This window comes from Tamandua tetradactyla, chromosome 9 (assembly GCF_023851605.1).
Source record: "Tamandua tetradactyla isolate mTamTet1 chromosome 9, mTamTet1.pri, whole genome shotgun sequence".
Lineage (NCBI taxonomy): Eukaryota > Metazoa > Chordata > Mammalia > Pilosa > Myrmecophagidae > Tamandua > Tamandua tetradactyla.
The window spans coordinates 116,035,111-116,057,894 of NC_135335.1; the positions used below are offsets into that span (position 1 = coordinate 116,035,111).

General features: G+C 38.5%; 1 long non-coding RNA gene across 1 annotated transcript in view; it reads right to left on the reverse strand.

The window, feature by feature from the left end:
- Positions 1 to 423: 423 nt before the first annotated feature.
- LOC143646293 (uncharacterized) overlaps positions 424 to 22,784 on the reverse strand; it is a 78,452-nt gene continuing 56,091 nt past the window's right edge. Inside the window, exons 3-4 of the long non-coding RNA XR_013157449.1 lie at positions 12,616 to 12,686; positions 424 to 567 (exon numbers count right to left, since the gene is read on the reverse strand). This is a non-coding gene — a long non-coding RNA (uncharacterized LOC143646293). The remainder of the gene's footprint in view (positions 568 to 12,615; positions 12,687 to 22,784) is intronic.

The window sequence follows — 22,784 nt, forward strand, 5'->3', positions numbered from 1 at the left end:
GTTCATCACCAAAACTTTTCCATCACTTCAAATAGAAACTCTGCACCTCTTAGCAATAACTGCCCATCTTCTCCACCCTCTAGCCTCTGGAAATCACTGATCATTCAGTCTTTATGAATTTTCTTATCCTAGATATTTCATATAAGTGGAACTATGCAATATTTATCCTTTTGTTTCTGGCTTATTGCACTTAGCACGTTTTCAAGATCCACTCATATTTTAATATGCATCAGAACTTCATTCCTTTTGATGGTGAATAATATTCCATTGCATGTCCATCCCACATTTTGTTTATCCATTCATCTCTTGATGGACCCTTGGGCTTTTCACCTGTTAGGAATAATGCTGCTATGAACACTGGCATATAAGCATCTGACTGAGTCCCGGTTTTTAGTTCTTTAGGACACATACCTAGGAGTGAATTTGCTGGATCATATGGTAATTCTATGTTTAACTTTTTGAAGAACCATGAAACTGTTTGCCACAGCAGTTGCACCATTTTACATTTCCATCACAATAAATGAGGGTTGCAGTTTCTCCACATCGTCACCAACAGCTGTTATTTTCCTTTTAAAAAAATAAAATAAAATAAGTCATCACAGTGGATGTGAAGTGCTATCTTACCCCCATATTTTTTAGCCACAGCTCTGAGCTCCTTGGACATTCTGTTGAGTAGATCTAGTCCAGGCTTTAGGCAAAAGAGGCTTAAGTAGCAGTCTTCATTTTAATTTGTCTTTTTTCATGGCTCAAGGTCGGTCAAGGTGACCTGAATGGAAAGTGAATGGCAACGTTATGACTTCTTTTGCTCCCCCCCCCCCCCCCCCAGGGCAAAGGCTCTTTAGGACTCCTTCCTTTCATTCTGAAGGGAAGCACTATTCAAGGCCACTTAAGGATTCTTCCAATTCTGGACCTATCTGGCCATCACAGAATTCTTCCTCTTTCTGTAGAATTGAAAATCATCATGATAATAATAAAAGATATATATATATCTGGCAAAAGTAAAACACTTTATTGATGGCCCTAGAGCAGCAGAAGCTATTAGAAGTCAAGCACTCCTAGGACAATGAAGGCCCTCAGGCAGCAGGGCCTCAAAACAGCGCAGCATGCAGCAATCCACCGTGACTCACGCTTTTCGTCGGTAAAAAGTTCCTAAAACTCATGTGTAAGATAACTGGACAAAGATCACACAGCTCCAGACAATTAGAGGAGCGTTGGCTCCCAGACACTAAGGATAACTGTAATAAAATGAATACGTTCAAGCAAGTTTCTTAGACATGTTCTGAACCAAGCTCAGTTTGCAACTGGGTGGTGCCTTTAGGGCAAAGTAGAGCAAAAGGTAGTGTGCCTTGCTCGGGCTGGAGACCCATCTCATGAGTCTTCTTAGGTAGACTCTTGATTGACAAGTCCTGACAAAAAGTGTTTTGGGGCACCTACGAGGCTAGATGAAAATCCATGCCATCAAAGATTTATTATCTGGAGTTAGAATTTTGACTCTCTAGTCTTCTTTTGTAAAATGCAAACAGTCTGGGAAGCAGCACTACATGAACACATTAGCAACCGGTTGAGATTGCAAATGACTAACTTCTCTAGACTATGAGAATGAGGACAGGAAACACGTAGATTTTGATGAAAAGATTATTATGTCTGTGTCAGTAAGGGGCTTGGCCAAGTTGAAATTCAGAGTATGTAGCATCATCAGTTTAAGAGGAATCCTGGATAACCAAAATTTAAATGCAAAGTAATACATCTCTAATAGTATGATTTTATCTATCCCTCAAGTTAAACTGCTTAAGACTCTTGCCTCTTCCAGAAAAAAAACTTTATACAATTGCAGTTAGATTACACACGTAAATACACAAGCATATATACATAATATGCATTTATACAGACTATAAATCATTTTCATTTCCCCTTTAATAAGGCTGCTCCTGACCTGCCTCCCACTCCCAACCAGAAGATGAGAAAAACAGGCTAGAGGAACCTGAGGCTTTCCATGCCTGTCCTAGCAATTGCCCAAATCTCCTTCACCCCAAGCCTTGCTCCTGCTTCTTGTCTGTGCAATCTTCCAGTTCTCTTCAGCCCCTACCCTCTTGCTGTGTGTCTGTCCTGGGTTGCTGGATTTTGCAAATAACTTTTAATTTTCTGGTTACGTTTTCCTAAATTTTTTTAGAAGTCAGCTTAAGCTCACCATCTGACAATTGTGCTTCCTGAGCACCGGTTGAAATCCCCTCCGTGGTGGTTCCAGGCTGTATCTGCCCCAGAAAAACATGTTCTTAACTCTCATCCATTCCTGCGGGTAGAACCCACTGTAAGTAGGGCCTTTGGATGAGGCGACTTCAGTTCAGGTGTAACCCACCTCAATAGGATGGGTCTTAATATGATTACCGGATCATGCACCACCACCACCATCCCAAAATACTGTCGCTGGAATCCTTTATAAGCAGGATGAAATTCAGACAGAGAGAAAACCTCAAGGAGCAAGAAGGTGCATCAACGGGACCTGAAAGAGAAGGGAGGGAGACCAGGAGACCACTGCACTACCATGGGACGGAGGCACCAAGGAGCTCTGGAATCCAACCCCGGCACATCAGTCTTGAGGGAGAAAGCACCGCCTCGATGAGGTCTTGAGTTAGCCTTAGAACCTTAACCTAATAGATCCCTATTGTTTAAGCTCAGCACCCCTGGAAACTAAAACACCCCCTAAACACAGTTGGCACCAATGGTGCCCCAAGGGTGTGGGAGCCGGGGTGTGCAGGGTCCTGGAGACATGCCTCTGCTGCGTGGTAACTAAGTGCCTCACATCATGCGTTTAGTCGGTGTCTCCAGGCAGACAACAAATGACGGAAGTGTTGGCTCCCAGCTAACGTGAGGGTAGGAAGCTCAGAGAACTTTGTATCAAAAAAGACTACTGTAACAGTTATTGACATTTATTGTGCTTTTCTTTACCATGATGACAAAAGTAATTCATTTATAATTTGGAAAATAAAACACGTAAACACAATAATTCAAACTCATCCATAATCCTATAACCCAGCAATCTCTGTTGCTATCTACATTTATTTTCTTCCAATATTATTTCTTCTAAATAGCAACATGTTGTTTTATAGCATAAGTACAATTGCCTGAGTCATGCTATTTTGTTACTTCTTTTTCACTTAATGTATATCTTGGGTATCTCCTATGTTCTTAACTGGCTACATTAAATTTGACAATTCTTTTTATTAAAGACATAACTCCATGAATTCAACATAATGGGAAGCTATGAGTGGGTATGACAGACAAAATTAAATAAGTAGATCTACCGGAGATATTTATAAAGCATGATCTCAACATTATTTAGTGATCTAGGGTGGGTTTTTGTTTTTGTTTTTGTTTTTGTTTTTAAGGCAGCATCACTCAGGGATAATGATCCTCAATGGGCAATTAATGACCACAAAACAAAGATGAACTTCACTCAGGAGCACTGGACTTGCAGTCACAGACACTGGTTTAAGTTGAAACCAGTGGTTCATTCTTCACCAAATCCCTTGACCTTTTCTAGACAGTTTCCCAATCTATAAAGTGCAACACATAATCATTATTACCTAGGGTTGTTATAAGAATAAATGAGATGACGGCAGGGCTTTGTGAACAGGGAAACATTTAGCAAATGCAAGGATTCATGATTTCTGAAGTGTAAGGTTGGTTAAGAGCCTGCAATTTAGATTCCATTAAGTTTGCTCACTGCCTTAAAGGGACAGATAAAGTCTCCAAAAAAGTCTCCAGGGTTTTGAATTTTTTCCCTCCTACCATCAGCAGGCTGGACATCTCCTAGCCTTGCTTTCCTTCTTCAGAGGTTATTAATCTAAACAAAAGGAAAAACAAAGACCCCACTAATTGAAAGATCATATAGGTGTCCACTGACTTAAATCAGGGCATTGAATATACAACTCTACCTGAAAGATTAAATACATTTTATTGCCAGGCAGATTTTCAAAAAGGAGATAAAGTCAGTATTCCCTCTCCAATAACATCAACTACTCCTCTCTTGTTTTCCAGTTTATGTGTGAGGTAACATTGAAAACCTTAGAATATGCAAAACTGAGAGTTCTGTAACACTCCATTCTACTTAAAAGACTACAAAACTGATCGAAAGTGGGATTTAGTACTGTATCTCACCAATTAAATTAATTGGTTTGTAGGGACCAACCCCTGTGGTCTTGCTGCTGTCTGTTCCATGGGTTTTAATTTTGGTCCTGATTCGCAACTAGATGATGAATTCCATTAGGGTAGGGTCCACTTAGTACAGTCTGGGGCCCAGGAGCTTTGTCACAGGGGAAGTCCCAGAGAAGGGCTCCTGAGGACGCAGTCATTGGTTGGTTTCCTTCATCAGTGAGAAACAGAGCACCTTTGAGGCTCTAACCACTCTCTCCTGAGAGGAAATGCTACTGACAATTCTTTAATAAATATTCAAATGGTGAGAAATCTTCCCACTAAAGACCACATGCAGAAACAACACAGAATATGGATTTATGGGGCTGTCTACCCATTGAACCTTTCTTCTTCAAAACGTTGATCTCTTCTAAGACAAAATCTGCTGGAAATTTCACAGGCTATGGAAGCAAAACGGCTACTCCTCAAAATCCCATGAGGGAAGTGACCCTGTGGCTCTCAGCATGAACACAGATAGAGACAGGCAGATTAAATGGATCACTTGCTCTTCTCCTGGGAGTCCTGAGTTGCACAGACTCAGGAGTAACTTTCCAGCCAGCTAAAAAAGCCTCTCTACTAAGCCAAAGATATTTTCATGTATTTGCCTTATTAATCTTTGACATTAAATGGGTTGCGCATTAAGTGGACCTGAGATGTGGGAGTCAAGGAGAGAATATTCTGGGCTTTTCAGCCCCACCCCCCACCCCCCCCCCCAAATTAAATGAGGTAGAGGGAGAGAGAAAGAAAGAGAATATCTTTATCAAAATCTTAAAGCATCTGTTTGAATACCCACTGTGACTTCAACTCTGAGTTTATGTGTAGAAGGATAAAGTCAAATGTATATTTGGGGACAAGATAGCTTCTTGGGGAGAACTAATCACAATCCCTTTGTTTTCGCACTCACTCTATTTCTGTTCCTTTCCCCACCCCTTTACCCCAAGCTTATATTTCCACCAGCTTTTCGAGAGCAGCAAGGGCCAGGGAAGTACAGGCAGGAGCACTTCGTGCTCATCTTGAATCAGATGTTCAAGATGGAACATTCAGCCCTGCATTGAGCATTTCCCTTGGATGCAAGACATAAAAAATAAAAATTACATAATTTCCATGACTGACTCATTTGGCAATGATTCCCAGAGAGAGTTCAGATAGACTATTCATTCCCTTAATGTCCTTGCACTTAGCATTATGTCCTCTTGACTTCTTTTCATTTTAAATATTCGGTAATCTTTTTTCATGTCCATTCTGTTCCATTACATAAAAGATCATAAGCACTTTGTCAGTTGGTACTCTCTGTATTTTCCTTTCCCTCCCTTTACCAGAATTAATTCACAACTCAGCCAATCTAGATTTGTGTTGACACTGACCCAGAGTACTGGGTCAATTCAAAAGAATAAGCTCTCATGGGGTATTGGAGAGGCTGGAGGGAAGTGCCTGAAACTGTAGAGCTGTGTTCCAGTAGCCATATTTCTTGAAGATGACAGTATAATGATACAGCTTTCACAGTGTGACTGTGTGATTGTGAAAACCTGTGTCTGATGCTCCTTTTATCTACAGTATGAACAGAGAATAAAAAATACGAATAAAAAAATGAACAAATAATAGCGGGAACAAAGGTTAAAATAAATTGAGTAGATTGAAATACTAGTGGTCAATGAGAGGGAGGGGTAAGTGGTATGGCATGTATGAGTTTTTTCTTTTTATTTCTTTTGCTGGAGAGTGGCAAATTTTTAAAAAAATGATCATGGTGATGAATACACAGCTATGTGATGATATTGTTAGCCATTGATTATTTATCATGTATAGAATGTTTGTATATCAAGAATGCTTGTTTGTTTGTTTGTTGTTTACAATAAAAATAATTTAAAAAAAAAAGAAAGAAAAATAACAGCTCTCTTCTGGGCTAGAGTTGGCTAGTTCCAAAGACTTTTGAACTCACAAAGAACCTTGGGTTTCTACTATTTAACTTTGCTTACTTTATGCTAGGCACTATGCTAAATACTTTATGTGGATTATCACTTAATCCTTCAACAACTCTATGAGATAGGCATATAATTAGCTCCATTTATGGAGAAGGAAATTAAGCTTAGAGTGGTAAAAACTGCCAAGGCCAAAAAACTAATAAATAGGGGGGTTGGGGGAGGCAACCAAAGGTTGAATATATCTTGACAGTCAACAGGATTCACAATCTTAAACCACCATGCCAGAGTAATTTTTTTTTTCTAAAATAAAAGTCTGATTGATCTTGTTACGCTCTTGCTCTAAACCCTTCAATGTCTTTTCTTGTCTATAAGACTTGACTCAAACCCTACTTTCTATAGGACGGCGTTTAAAAGCCCCTGCTCCACTCTCTGTCCTACCTTGTGGTTCTCTGCCCATTCTCCTACTGGCTTGCTCTCCACACTCCCAGCTGCTTGCGTCCCAGTATGATGGGGTGTTTCCCTTCTCCTGCTCTGCTCACACGGCTCTCTCTTCTTAGACAGCCCCTCCTCCCAGTTAGCCCGGGAAAGTCCTACATATTAGCCTTGGGTTCATGGTCATTTCCTCTCGAAGACTTTGATGTACTTTCCCCCAATTCCCTTCTTTCAGCCTGCGGTCTACCCTGTGCAGACTTCTGCAATGGGCAGGAGACATCATTATTATTATTGGTCTACAAATCTTTCCAAATGCCTCCGAAAGCCAGCCTCCATGCTCTACTTATCTTTAGTGCCCATTGCGAGCACATGGTAAGTGCTTAATATTAGCAACAGTCATCATTTATTGAGCATCTATTATTTGCCAGGTTTGCATATGTTCTTTAACCATACAATAAATATGATTTCTCCCCTGTTGGTAGGGAAACTACTGTAATTTGGTTATAAATTGGAAAGATTATGTAAGTTGTCTACAGGCAAAAAGCAAGAAAGTGACAGAGTTAGAGCTTGAACCCAGATTTGATTGACTTTAAAGTGGAAAGAAGGGAAGGAAGAAAAGGGGGAGGAAAAGGTATATAATTTCAAATGGATGAGATGAGCCAAAGGAAAAATTCTATATTAGAGTGGCTAAATTGTCCCCCTCAAAAGATGAACAGGTATTTCACAAATGAGCATAGCAGGATTGGGGAATCTTTCGTGAAGGCTCAAACAGTGACTTTTTTGAGAGAAAATTCAACATAAACATAGCTGCTACCCCAGAACAATCTGCACAGTGCACTGCCAGAAGTAAAGAGAAAGGAGAAGAGAGGAAACCTTTGAAATCATAGTCCTTGCTCTGGAACTGTCACCCATTCTAAACAAAAGGGGATGTGGTCAGCCCCAGGTCCCACTTGGCATTTGGCTTTGCCCTCAAAATCAATTTTGGCCTGAAGCCTTATGGATCTGTTTCTGTACACCACAGGCCTCTGAGTGTACTGCCCCCCCCCCTTTTTTCCTTTTCTTAGGCTTTTCTAAAACTGATACGCCTGGAGATAATAAATAATAAAAAAAAGCATACCCATGTGCCTCACCAATAGGCAGACACTTGAATATATACTTCGTAAAGAAAGAGAACAGAAATGGCCAAAAACTACATGAAAAAGAACTAAGCATCTTTAGTTACATGGGAAATGCAAACTAAAACCACAGTGAGACATACCATTATGCACCCACCAGAATTATAAAGAAGACTGAAAATGGAAAATATTGGTGAGAGAGGGAGCACAAGTACTCTCAAACATTATTGAGAGTTGTATGCATAACTGAGAAAATGTCTTGTGGTTTCATATAAAATTAAACATACATCTACTGTAAGACCCAGCAATCCCACTCCTAGCATTTTCCTAAGAGAAATGTATCCATATATATGTTCAAAAAAAGAGTTTAAACATGAATGTTCATATCAGCTTTATATATCATAGCCCAGAAGGTGGAAGCAACCCGGATGCCCATTATATTTGTTTTCTATTGCTGCTATACAAGTAAAAATCAAACAGCAGTTTAAAATAGCACACATTTTTTATCTTGCAGTTTGCTAGAAGTCCAACATAAGTCTCACTAGGATTAAATCAAGATGTTGGCAGGTCTCTGTTCCTTTCTGGAGCTCTAGGGGAAGCCCCATCTCCTTGCCTTTTCCAGCTTCCAGAGGCTGTTGTCATTCTGTAGCTTGAGTTCCCCATCCTCCATCTTGAAAGCCAAAAAGCACTATCTCTCTGCCCATTCGTCAGTAGTTATATCTTCCTCGGACCATCCGTCTGCATCTCTCTTCCACTTTTAAGAACGCTCATGATTACATTGAGCCCACCTGGAAAATTCACAGTCACATCCCTTCTTAAGGTCAGCTGATTGCCAGCCTAATTCCACCTGCAACCTTAATCCCCCCATGCCATGGAATGCACCTATGCACAGGTTTGGAGGATGAGGGCACGAGCGTCTCTGTGAAAGCATCATTCTGCCTGCTGTACCTATCAACAGGAAGGCAGGCAAACCATTGTGTGTTCATACAAGGAAAAGGAAAGAACTATTGATATATGAAACAACATGAATGATTCTTAACAGCATTATTCTGAGGAAAGAAGCCAGACACAAAAGACTACATACTATGTGATTCCATTGACATTAATTCAAGAATAGGCTAAATTAAGCTGTGGTGATAGAAATCAAAACAGTGCTTACTTTTGGGGGTAAAGGTGGGGACCAAGTGCAAAGTGGAATGAAGAAACTTTCTGAGTTGATTAAAATTCCATATATCATGACAGGGATATGGGCTACACAGTAGAATCTATTTCTCAAAACTCAGAAACCATATACTTAATATCTCGGCATTTCACTATATAAAAAATATATACCTTGATAAAAGAATAATTTGATCCACTAATTCTACTTTTAATAATGATTATACAGATTAATATATAAAATAAATCTAGAAGGAAGTCTGAGAAATCACATTTATAAGAGTGTTGTAGCTCCTTAACATGATGAAAAACCCACAGCTAACATCTTACTCAATGTGTAGGACTGAGAGCTTTTTCTTTCTAAGATCTGGAACAAGACAGGGATGCCCAACGTCACTGTAGTTATTCAACATTATGCTGGAAGTTCTAGCCAGAGAAGTTGGGCATGAAAAAAGAAATAAAGGGCATACAAATTGGAAAGAATAAAGAAAAACATTCTCTATCCGCAGATGACATGATCCTATATACAGAAAGTCCTGAAAAATTTATAACAAAACTACTTTAACTAATAAACGAAGGCAGCAAAATGGAAGGATTCAAGATCAACAGGAAAACCCCAGCAGTGTTTCTACACACTAGTAATGAGCAATGTGTGGCGGAGATCCAGAAAAAACAATTCTATTTACAAAAGCAACTAAGAGAATCAAACATCTAGGAATAAATTTAACCAAGGATGTAAAGGACATAGGAAACTACAAAACATTGCTAAAAGAAATCAAAGGTCTAAATAAATGGAAGGAATTTCTATGTTCATGAATTGGAAGACTACATACTGTTAAAACATCAATTCTACCCAAATTAATTTACAGATTCAACACAATCCCAATCAGCATTCCAGCAGCCTACTTTGAAGAAATAGAAAAGTCAATTATCAAATTTATTTGGAAGGATAAGGAACCCCAGATAGCCAAAAACATCTTGAAAAAGGACAAAGCTGGAGGACTCACACGTCCTGATTTTAAAGCATGTTTCAAAGCTAGAGTGGTCAAAACAGCATGGTACTGGCAAAAAGATAGATGTACTGATCAATGGAATCAAATTGAGAGTTCAGAAATAGACTCTTTCTTCTATGGACAATTGATATTTAACTAGGCTGCCAAGTCCACTCAACTGGGAAAGAGTAATCTCTTCAACAACTGTTGCTGGGTAACCTTCATATCCATATGCAAAAGAATGAAATAGTCCCCCTATCTCATACCATCAGGAAAATTAAATCTAAATGATCAAGGACATAAATAAAGAACAAGGATCACAGAACTCCTACAAGAAAATGTAGGGAAGCATCTTCAAAATTTTGTGGTAGGCAATGGTTTCTTAGACGTTACACCCAAAGCACAAGCAATGAGAGAATAAAGAGATAAATGGGACTTCAACAAAATTAAAAATTTTTTGCTTCAAAGGACTTGGTCAAGAAAGTGAAAAAGCAACCTACTAAATTGGAGAAAATATTTGGAAACCATATATCCAATAAGGGTTTAATATCCAGAATATATAAAGCAATCCTACAACTCAACAATAAAAAAATAAATTGCCCCCTGTATTTAGTTAGGGTACTCTAGAAAAACAGAATCAACAGGGAACATTCACAAATATAAAATTTATAAAAGTGTCTCACATGACCATGGGACCGCAGAATCCAAAATCCTCACGGCAGGCTGTGAAGCTGACAATTCCGATGGAGGGTCTGGATGAACTCCACAGGAGAGGCTTGCCAGCCATAGCAGGAAGAGAAACTGTCTCTTCTGAATCCTCCTTAGAAGGCTTCCAGTGATTAGACTGAGCATCACTCATTGCAGAAGACACTCCCCTTGGCTGACTACAAATGGAATCATCTGTGGATGCAGCTGACATAATCATGATTTAATTCTATGAAATGTTCTCATTGCAACACACAGGCCAGCACTTGCCCAACCAGACAAACAAGTACCACCACTTAGCCAAGTTGACACATGAACCTGACCATGACACCACCTCCCAAAAAAATAAATCACCCAATTTGAAAATGGGGAAAAGACTTGGCTAGATATTTCCTCAAAGAAGAACTACAAATGAAAAGATGCTTAACATCACTAATGATTAGGGAAATGCTAATCAAAACCACAATGAAATAGATATCATTTCACACCTACTAGAATGGCCACTGTTATAAAAACAATAGAAGTAGAAGTGTCAGAGAGGATGTGGAAAGATAGGAACACTTATTCACTGCTGGTGGGAATGTAAAATGGTTCAGCCACGGTGGGAAAGAGCCTGGTGATTCCTCAGGTGGCTAAGTATAGAATTGTCATATGATTCAGCAATCTCAGTGTGAGGTATATATACAAAAGAACTAAAAACCAGGACTCAAACAGGTATCTGCACACCAGTGTTCATAGCAGCATTATTCACAATTGCCAAAAGATGGAAACAACCCATCCACTGATGGTGGATAAACAAAATGTGGAATATACATACGATGGAATATCATTCAGCTGAAATGAAGTCCAGATGCAAGCAGCAACACAGATGAACCCAGAAGACATTATGTTGAATGAAATAAACCAGACACCAAAGGACAAATATTGCATAATCTCACTGATAGAAATTATAATACGCAAACTCATAGAATCAGAGTGTAGAATATGGGTTACCAGGGGATTGAATGGGGACAGGTAGTGGTGCTGATGCTTGATTTGTGTAGAATTTCTATTTAGGTTGATGGTGAATGTTTGGAAATGATAGTGCTGATAACAGCACATCACTGTGAGTGTAATTAACAGTGCTGAATTATGTTGGTGAATGTGGGTGAAAGGGGAAGCCCCGGGGTCAAGCATATGACTGGAATGAAGGGTAGAAAATAAAGCGTGGGACTGTGTAACACCGTGAGCCCCGCGTGCACGGTGAACTGGAGCTAATAGTACAAATATAAGAATGTTCTTTCATGAATTATAACAAACATATGACACTATTTACAATATGTTAATATGAGGGTGGAATATGGGGAAAATATATTGAATGTAAATATGGAATATAGTTTAAGAATAATATTTTAATACTATTCATCAATTATAACAAAGGTGTGACAGTAATGCAAAATAGCAACAATACGGCTGTAGAGGAACATTGAATTTTTACATGACTTTCTGTTAACCCTACAACCTCTTTAATTAAAAAAATAAATAAATAATAATTTTAAAAAATTATTCTAAGTGAAAGAAACCAGATACAAAGTACAACATATTGTATGATTCCGTTTATATAAAATACAAATATAAATCAATTTATAAAGATAGAGTTAGATTACTGGTTATATAGGGTAGGGAAGGATAGAAGGGTTACGAGGTGGCTGTTAAGAGGTATGGGATTATTTTTTTGTAGTACTTAAAGTGTTCTAAAATTGATTGTAGCGATGAATACACCATTGTGTGATTATATTAAAAGCCATAGATTGTACACTTCAGATTGATTGCCTGGATTGTGAAAACACATCTCAATAAAATTGATGAAAAAAGAGTATTGTAGCACTTTTAGAATAGCAAAAGCCTGCAAATGATCTCAATATCCATTAATAAAGGATTAAGTAAATAAATGGTTATTACACACAGTGGCATTCTTTACAGCTATTAAGAATAGGGGAAAAAAAAAGAATAGGGAAATTCTACATGACTTGATATGTCGTCATGATGTTTTGTTAAGTGAAATAAGCCAATTACTGAACATTGTGCACACTTCCATCTGTGTGCGAAACAGAGAGTAGATACCTTAATGTCCATATTACACGGAATGTCTCTGGAAGGATGCAGAGGAGACCCATTACAGGAAGGCTGAATGGCTAGGGAAAAGAAAGGAGAGTTTACTTTTCGTATTTTTTTAATCTTGCACATATACATGTATTCCTTATTCATAAATAAATAAAAAAATTATTCCAAAAAAGAAACCAGTGAAGGTAGTGACCTCTGTAGATGTGCATGGAGATTCCCGAGGTGCGGCCACCAAAGTGGTCACAGGCAAGGCCCCTTCTCCCTTGTCTACTCCCCCAGGGAATCTTCCCAACTTCTCTCCTCCTGTCTTGCCACTTCGAAAGAAAACTAACTTGACCTCATTCTCTCATAATTTCCTTATTCTGTCTGATAAAAAAAAAAATTTTGATGATTTTACTTTTTGAAAATAATACTATTTTCAAAAATCTGGACAATACAGAACAGAGGAGATAAAAATAAGAGCCCCTGAAATCCATCACCCAAAAGAGAAACTATTAACATTTAGTATTTGTTCCAATATGTCTTTTTGTATATCTCTCTTGAGTTGATGCTTACACAGTTTAATAGTATTTTTGTAATTATTAAATGTATCATGCATTCAAAAGACTATATATAACAACTATCTTAGAGTTAAATAGTAATAACATGAGGGAGGCCCGGGTTCGATTCCTGGACCATGCACCCCCCCAAAAAAATAGTAATAACAGCAATAATAATAAAGTGAAGACGTTGGTATCTGCTACCAGGCTTCAAAAACAAAACATTATTAGTAGCTTTGAAGTTCTATGTTCATCTTACTTATTTTCACTTAATATTATGTTGTTAGCATTTTTTCATATTTTAATATATGAAATATATTTATTACATTTAATAAAATTATTATATATTATATATGTTATAATAATAATTTATTATATAATTAAATATAATTAATATATTTAATACTCTTTGAACTTGCAACTTTAGTAATGTATTTATGACTCAGTTTACTTTTTTTATTACAAATTATACCTTGAGGAAATCCTTGGATAAAAATTTCATTGCATATTGCAGTTACGAGTATGGGCTTTGGCTGGGAATGAGGGGTGCGAGGGTAGTTCAGTGGTAAAATTCTCACCTGCCATGTGAGAGACCCGGGTTTGATTCCCAGCCCCTGCACTTCTCAAACAAACAAGCAAACCAATGAAAAACAAAACAAAGGCAAAAATTCAACAAATGGTGCTGCAATAAAGGGATACTCACATGGCAAAAGAATGAATTGTGAGCCCCGCCTTACAGCATACGAAGAAAAAAAAAGGAGTATGGGCTTTGGAATCATACATATTTGTGCCCAGTTCTGCCACTGACTAGCTGTGTGACCTTAGGTAAGTTACTTAACCTCTCTATGCCTCAACATCATCTTCTGTAAAAGATGTGAATATGTGAATGGGGTAATAATACCTATTTTATAGTTTAGTTGTGAGTCTTAAACAAGATAATGAATGAAAAGTGCTGTACCACAGTGTCTGGTACACAGGAAAAATCAACTTATATCACTGTTACTTTTCCTTAGAATGAATTTTACCTTTCCTTCTTATCTACCTAATTTTCATTGCAGAACTTTGGGTGGAAAAATTACATAATCATCTTAAGGGCAAATAAGAGAAATACTGTCCGTGACTTGTTTAATGAGTCACACAAATAGAATACATCTAAATTATCAATAATGAAAGCTGTATAAAATGTTTTCAATGTCTGAATGCACTTCAGTAAGAAAATAATATAAACCCAAAAAGAAGAAGTAGAATTCAAGAAAAAACAGTGACCCAGGAAATAGGTAGACATGCTGGCGGGTCTAAATAATAATAGTAAAAATAATTTGTATGAATTGAAACTAAAAACAAGGTGGGATGGTTACATTAGATGACAGTGATATGAACAATAGGAGCTCTGGAGACATCAATAAACTTTAGTATTTGCTAATATGCATGTTAATAAATATAAGGGTGGTCTGACTCTTGCTTTTGGCCAAGATGGAGTAAGAAGAAACAAGTTTGCTTTCCCATATGAACATCCAGACAAAATGCATGAAACAACAGCTTTCAATCATTGCAATCAGGAGATGATGATAGTGATTCCTGAGAGATGGGAAACAAACCAGGTAAGCCCTTCTCTTTTCCCAGACACAAAGACAAACCAGCTAAAGAATACAGGGGTCTGGAGAGCTGCAGAGGCTTCCCCTCAGTATTAAGTGATGTGTGGATCAGGACACAAACATAAGGAAACCACCCAAGAGCTAACAAAAGAATTATAGGGAACAGTGACCAGAGTTTATAGAGGAATGGAAATAGGGGCTATTCCCAATCGCCAGGCTTAGCAACCTCACAGCTCCTATCAGTTAGGCACATAACATCAGTTGGAGTACTCAGAGTGTTTTCTAAATAGTGGGGAAACATTAACCAAGACTAAACACGGTTCTGGACCCTCCGAGCAAAGCCTCAAAGTAAAACCCAAAAGGATCAAATTATTTCTAAGTAACTAAACCATAGCTCAGAACAAAGCCCAAGAATATTTTTAGGCATTCAAAAATATCCAGCACTCAACAAGGTAGGAACATGTAATTTCCAGGAGAAGAAACCTAAACTAATTTTTAAAAATGTGAATATGTAAATACACATCAAAACCACAATGGGATACTATTTCATCCCACGCAAATTGGGAGTAATTTCAAAATGTGATAGTACCCAGTTCAACAGGATTTGGAAAGATGAGAATTCAGCTCTCTTGTTGGTACTCTTTGGTGCATCTGCTTTGAAGAACAATTTAACAACACATTGTAAAGTGGAAGATGTTCCTCTACTATATTCTAGAAATTCCACCTCTAGTTATGCACTTTAGAAAAATTCTTGCATGGGCGCACAGGGAGACGTGCACAAAAGTGTTCATAGCAGCATCATTTGTTATACTCAAAAAATGAAAATAAACTAAATGTCCACCAAGCAGATGAACGACAGTATAAATAGTCCTATAAACACGTTATAGGATATTTTATATGACAATTAAACTACTAAATTAGCAGTACAACATGGACTTTGTGGTATCAACTGGAATAAACCTCAGAATTATAAATTAAAGTGGAAAAAGGAAATTACAGAATGAAATAATAGTAAATTTTTAAACCATAGGAAGCCGCACTTGGCTAGTGGATACATTTACAGCTAGTTAGCACATTACATAACGTGGACAAAGTTGATACTCATTGACTAATAATTACCTCTGGATGGACCATCCAAGGGTAAGAAGGGGTCTTCAATGAAAATCATTGATTTTGATTTCTTGTTCTCTCTGGATTTTCTTTTCCATTCTTTCTTCTGTCTTCTTTTTTCTGATATCAAGTTGTGACTAAATTTGGGCTTTTGATATTTTTCCAAGAGTAATTCAGGATTACTTTCCTCCTTTTTTTCTACATTTCATCATAACTACTATCATACTCCTACACGGTGGCATCTTTTACCAGGGCCTTCTGGATTTCCAGTTTGGACTGTTTCATCACTCGTTTCTTAGCAGCTTCCCTCTGTAGGCTTTCACACGCGAAAGTGAAGAAGAATCAGATTGGTTTCACCTGTTTCCAGTTGGCAACACTCATCACCACTATCATAATCATTCCCAAACACTGATGGTTTTTGCAAAACAGGGGGCAACTGCTATGTTTCCTTTGGCAAAATAAGCCCATAGTGTCTGCCCAGAATTTCCAACTTGCAGCCATCTCCATTGAATGTGGCCGACTCTGGCCTGGACACTCTGCAGTCTTATCTCACCTTTTGTACCATACGATATGGGTATAAAAGGACAAAATGGGTAAGGTCTAAAAAGGAACCCCTAACCCTAGATCTCTATAAACCTGGAAAAACTCTCCCTTCTTGCCAGGACTAAGCTCCTGTCTTCATCAGTGAAGGGGAATTAAAGACATCCCCAGATCTGAACCACCAAGACGTGAAATGGATTGTGATTAAACTAGAACAGAGTTCTTGATCTGCATTCTCAGTATCTAGACAGAAAATCCAGATTTCTAAGATTAGCAACAACTTCCTTTTCCCTAGAGACTCTTCTTCCCTCTACCGCTCCTGGTTTATTGCTCTCCCTTAGCCACATGGAGCTTGGAATAATACATCAGTCCCAATCCTTCATTTTACCTTTACTTTTGTCTTTCCAGGAAGTAGACTTCTCCATCAGAACCCATTCCTGCATTCATGTGATGAATATTTATTGAATACTTTGAGTGATTATTGCATGCCAGGCACTATAGTAAGCTCTGAGGATAATACAATACTTAAAAGAGACAAAATCTCTGCTCCTACAGAGTTTATCATCTCAGTATGAATTCCTATTTCTGCTGTATGACTTCTCCCATCTCTGAACTCATAGCAAAATCACCCATATCTCTCTTTTTTTTTTTTGCCATTAATGCTCTGCTGTACTTTCTTTATTTTTCTATTGTATTATTATTTAACATTTTACAGGTATATCTATGGTCTCATTAAATAAACTCAATAAGGTCACAAGGGCAAAGATCTTGCTTTAATTTTCTTTGTGTTTTAAGCATATTTTGAGGAACATGGTGAAAATGAAAATATGTAGCAAGATAACAAAGAAAAATGGAGATCGTATTCCTCCTTATTTTACTATCCGAGCCTAACCTGAGGCTTCTCAACCTCAGCACTACTGGTGCTTCGGGCTTGGTGGTTCTTTCTGTGGAGGGCTGGCCCATGCGTTCTCGGATGCCAGCAGCATCCTGGTCTCTACTACTAGACTCCAGTAGCACCACTACCCCACCTATAACAGCCCAAAGTGTCTCCAGATATTGCCAGACAACCCCTGGAGCATGCTGGAGGGGACAGAATTATCTCTGGTTGAGAACCACTGGATAACCAAGTCTCTGAAATGTCTTGGGCTTGCTTTCTTGCTTCTCTATCATTAAATTTATTATTATCTACAATTAAACAACTACAGATTTAATTTTATAGGTACTTATTTTCTCAAGTCATTGAAAAGCAATTAAGAAGCTCACTGCACTAAAAGCTAGTCCACAGGGCCTAAGAGTGAGGAAGGCAAACCCCAAAGGGCAGAATTTACTCCCAAAGCCCATTTTGTAACTTTAGAGAGTTTCTCCAATATTCCAACAGCTATGTAGAGGCTAATTTCCTGTGCCAACCTGGCTGAGTAAGCTGTTTCTTTAAGCAACCACTGGTCTCATGCTACTGTGAGAGTATCTCAAAAATGGGTATGCATCTATAATCATTAGGTTGCATCTACAACCAACAAAGGAGATTGCCCTCAGCTATCTTCTCATCCAGTCTTTTTTTCAAAACTATTTTTATTAAGATCTCTTCACACACATACATTCCATCCAAAGTACACAATCACTGGCTCACAATATCATCACATAGTTTGTATTCATCACCATGATAATTTTTAGAATATTTGCATCACTCCAGAAAAAATAATAAAAAGAAAAACTCATACACCCCCTATCTCTCACCCTTCCCTCTCATTGACCACTAGTATTTCAATCTGCCCAATTTTTCTACCCCTTATCCTCCCCTATTATTTATTTATCTTTTGACTTTATTTTTTTGTTCATCTGTCCGTACCCTTGCTAAAGGGAGCATCAGACACAAAGTTTTCAAAGTCACATGGTCTCATTCTAAAACCTATATAGCTATGCAATCATCTTCAAGAATCAGGACTACTGGAATACAGTTCAACAGTTTCAGGTACTTCCCTCCAGCCACTCCAATATACGACAAACTGAAAAGGGATATCTATATAATGCATAACAATAAACCTCCAAGATAACCTCTAAACTGTGTTTGAAATCTCTCAGCCACTGAAACTTTATTTTGTTTCATTTCTCTCTTCCCCCTTTTGGTCAAGAAGGCTTTCTCAATCCCATGAGGCCAGGTCCAGCTCAACCCAGGAGCTCTGTCTGACATCGTCAGGGAGATTTGCACTCCTGGGAGTCATGTCCCATGTAGGGGAGAGGGCAGTGAGTTCACCAGTTGGTTTAGAGAGAGAGAGGCCACATCTGAGCAACAAAAGAGCTTCTCTGGGGGTGACTCTTAGGCATAGTTATACGTAGGCTTACCTTTTCCTTTGCTAGAATAAGTTTCATAGGCGTGAACCCCAAGATTGAAGGCTCAGCTTGTTCAATTGGTTGTCCCCACTGTTTTCCAGAATATCAGGAATTCCCCAGGGGAAGGTTGAATATTTCCTCCTTTCTCCTCAGTCCCCCAAGGGGACTTTGCAAGTACTTTTTTATTCTCTGTGCATATTACTCTTGAACCAACAAGACCTCATGCTGTATTCAAGATTTTATGTAATTATGGTGTACGAATAAATTGACCATACAAGTTAAATTTTGTTTATGTGTTTGATTATGTGTTACCCAAAATGTAAATTTTGCACCAAATAGGCATCTCTTCCTTTGATCTCAGGCAGAAGTTGAAGTTTTAGAATATGGACCATATCATCCTTTACCCTGTATTCTCATCTTCCTTATTCCTGTCCAGATCAGCTTCATTCATATCTCTACTTAAAGTCTGATCACTTTTTTTACTTAACAGTTGCTGTTCCTCTGGAACCTCCACACTGCCCTCCCAGGGCTGCACCTCTCAGCTTCCCTACCAACAGTGAATAGGAACATCTCTTTCTCCACATTTTCTGCAGCGCTTGTTTCTCTCTGTTCATTTTTAAATAGTTGGATTTGTACATCATACAATCCAATTTAAGTAAAAAAAAAAAAATCAGTGGTTCCTGGTATAATCACATAGCCACAACTTCACCACTGCACTGTATATGTAGAGATTTCCTTTTCTTTCACAAAGAATTCCATCCCCCTCCCCACATGCCCCACTTGATATTTAAGCTTTGGCATAATGCCTGTTATAGTCAGTGGAATCATATTACAGTGTTACTATTGACTATAAACCCTAGCTTGTATTAATTGTATTTTTTCCTGTATACCATCCCATTTTCAACACTTTGAAATATTGGCATTCATTTGTTCTCCCTCATGCAAAAACATTCTTATATTTGTACATTTAATCACCATCATTGTCCACTCTAGGCATTCCTAAGTATGCCAGCTCAGTCTTTATTCTCTGGCTTTCCTTCTGGTGTCATACGTGCCTCCAGCCCTTCTCCCTCAGTCATACTCACACTAGCTTCTTTCAAGGTACTTATATTACTGTGCTATCATCAGATAGTATTGTGCTATCCATTTGTGAATTTTTACAATCAGTCCTGTTGCACATTCTGTACTCCTTCAACACTAAATGCCCAATCTCTACCCTCTTTCTATCTCTTTTGTACCCTTAGGCCCCCTCCATCCACTGGGAATCATGAACCTGGGTCCTTAACTTTTACTCTCAAAGTTCACTCATTAATGTTAGTTCATGTTAGTGGAACCATACAATATCTGTTCTTTTGTTTCTGGCTAATTTCACTCAGTGCGATATCCTCCAATCAGTCTTAAAAAATCAGAACTGAGGATTTCAGGAATCAGAAAGAAGAATTTCTGCCTCAACTGCAGTTAGCCAACTTCCCCCGGAAAGCACAGACTTCTCAGATTTCAGAGTCACTTTATTAGAGCTTCCAGCTTGCAGCCCGTCCTATGGAATAAGGACTTGCCAGGCCCCATGCTCTTGTAAGCCAATTCCTCATAATAAATCTCTTGATGTGAAACATAAATCTCTCTATATATACATGCATGCACACAGTTATGTATCTTGCTAGTTTTTCACCAGAAAATCCTAGTGCAGGCTGTAAACCCTCTAGAAAATCTCCTGGGCTGGTCGATGTCTGCTTATCTAACTGGGTGTAGTGGAATCCATGACCAGTTTCCTATCACCCGCCTTCTCCATGCAGCTCAGCCCCATACCTTGTGAGCAGAGCGCTGAAACCTCCTCCTCACATGGCATCTGAGACTAGAACCAAGACGTTGAAAGGAATTTCACTCTCTCTTCCGTGGGCCTGGCAGACAGGCAAAGCTCAGGGTCATGCTGAAGCTGAAAAAATGGGCCTCCAAATGCCGGCACATGGAATGCGCCTTAAGAATCAATTCAAAATAAATCTAAAATTATGAATACATCTATCACTGGCATATCCCATTTAATAAAATCCTGGCTTCCTTCAGCGTTTTACAGAATTAGAGTGGGAGTAACAACTAACTGAATCTAGGCACAGGAAAGACCACTTATAGTTTACTTGGAAACAACCAGTTTTCATGAGGACACAGGAGTACAGAGCCCTGTGCCTGCAATACCCTTTTAACTGTAAGTCCCTGAAGGCAAGGAAAGACAAAACCCTATTCCTCTTGGGATTGTTAGCACTCATTGCAGTGGTTAATGTAGACCTAAGTGCTCATTAAATGTCTGTTAACTAAATAACTTCAATAAATCATTTTTCCTTCATTTTTTGGTTCTATCTTGAAGTGTGATCCAATACAAGGGGAAAAGAGCATGTGCATTACTATGGGCCAAGCACTCTGCTGAATTCTTCCACATATTTTATTTCATTTGTTTAGATTTCTGTATGTAATTGTCTTAGTTCATCAGGACTGCTATGACAAATACCACAAAATGGGCTGACAATGCCAGGAATCTTATTGACTCCCATTCTGGAAGACTAGAAATCCAAAATCACAGTATTGACAAGACTATGTTTTCCTCCTGAAGCCTGTAGCATTCTGGTGCTGCCCTGCTGGAATCCTTGAGGTTCCTTGCTTGCATCTCTGCCTCCCATGACGGGATGATCTCTCGCTTCTTGATTGCACTTCTGCTTTCAGCTGGCTTCTGGCATCTCCCTATGGCTTGTTCTGACTTCGTGTAACATGATCTGCAGCCCTCATTCAGTTGGTCACACCTAAATAGGATCTTAGAAGATACTATTCACAAATAAGTCCAGAACTTAATTGATAATATATCTTCAAAGGATCCTATTTACAAATGGGTTCACAATCTTAGGAACATGGATTAAGATTAAAAGCATGCAACACTATTTGATTTAACCTGTCTAATCAGTTTAGCAAACAACCTAATTACACGGAAGCTAGAATAGGGAATGAGATCTTGTTATTTTGTACAGGTTAAGATGACATTCTAGAGTATTTGGGGGCAGAAAATAAAGTATTTGTAAAGCCCCTTTGAGGGGCTGAGGAAAAATGTGGAACTATTAACCTTCCCCCTCTGAGGAATTCCTGATTGTTCTAGTTTGCTAGCTGCTGGAATGCAAAAACCAGAAATGGAATGGCTTTTAAAAAGGGAATTTAATAAGTTTCTAGTTTACAGTTCTAAGACCAAGAAAATGTCCCTATTAAAACAAGTTTATAGAAATGTCCAATCAAAGGCATACAAGGAGAGATACCTTGTTCAAGAAGGCTGATGAAGTTCAGGGTTTCTTTCTCAGCTGGAAAGGTACATGGCAGACATGGCATCATCTCCTAGCTTCTTCTCTCCTGGCTTCTGGTTTCATGAAGCTCCCCGGGAAGCGTTTTCCTTCTTCATCTCCAAAGGTCGCTGGCTCGTGGACTCTGCTTCTCGTGGCTGTGTTGTTCTGTTCTACTCTCTCCGAATCTCCTCATTCTCCAAAATGTTTCCTCTTTTATAAGACTTCAGAAACTAATCAAGACCCACCCAAATGGGTGGAGACATACCTCTACCTAATCCAGCTTAACAAGCACTCTTAATTAAATCACATTTCCAGGGAAATGATCTAATTACAGTTTCAAGCATACAGTGTTGAATAGGGATTAGAAGAAATGGTTGCCTTAACAAAATGGGATTAGGATTAAAACGTGGCTTTTCTAGAGGACATACATCTTTTCAAACCAGCACATTCTACCCTCTGGACCCTAAAAAAGACATGTTTTTCCCATATACAAAATATATTAATTTCATAACAATATCAGAAATCCTTTAACCACTTCAGAAGCAGTACAAATGAAATGAAAAGTTAGAAGCCGTACAAACTTCTATCAAAGTTAGTTATGGGCATGGTCTTTCTAAATCAAAATTATCTTCTGGTTCTGGACCTGTAAAAACTCATAACAAGTTACTTACTGCCAACATACAAAGGAGGGACAATCATGGAATACATATACACATTTCCATAGGGAAGAAAGAACACAGGGG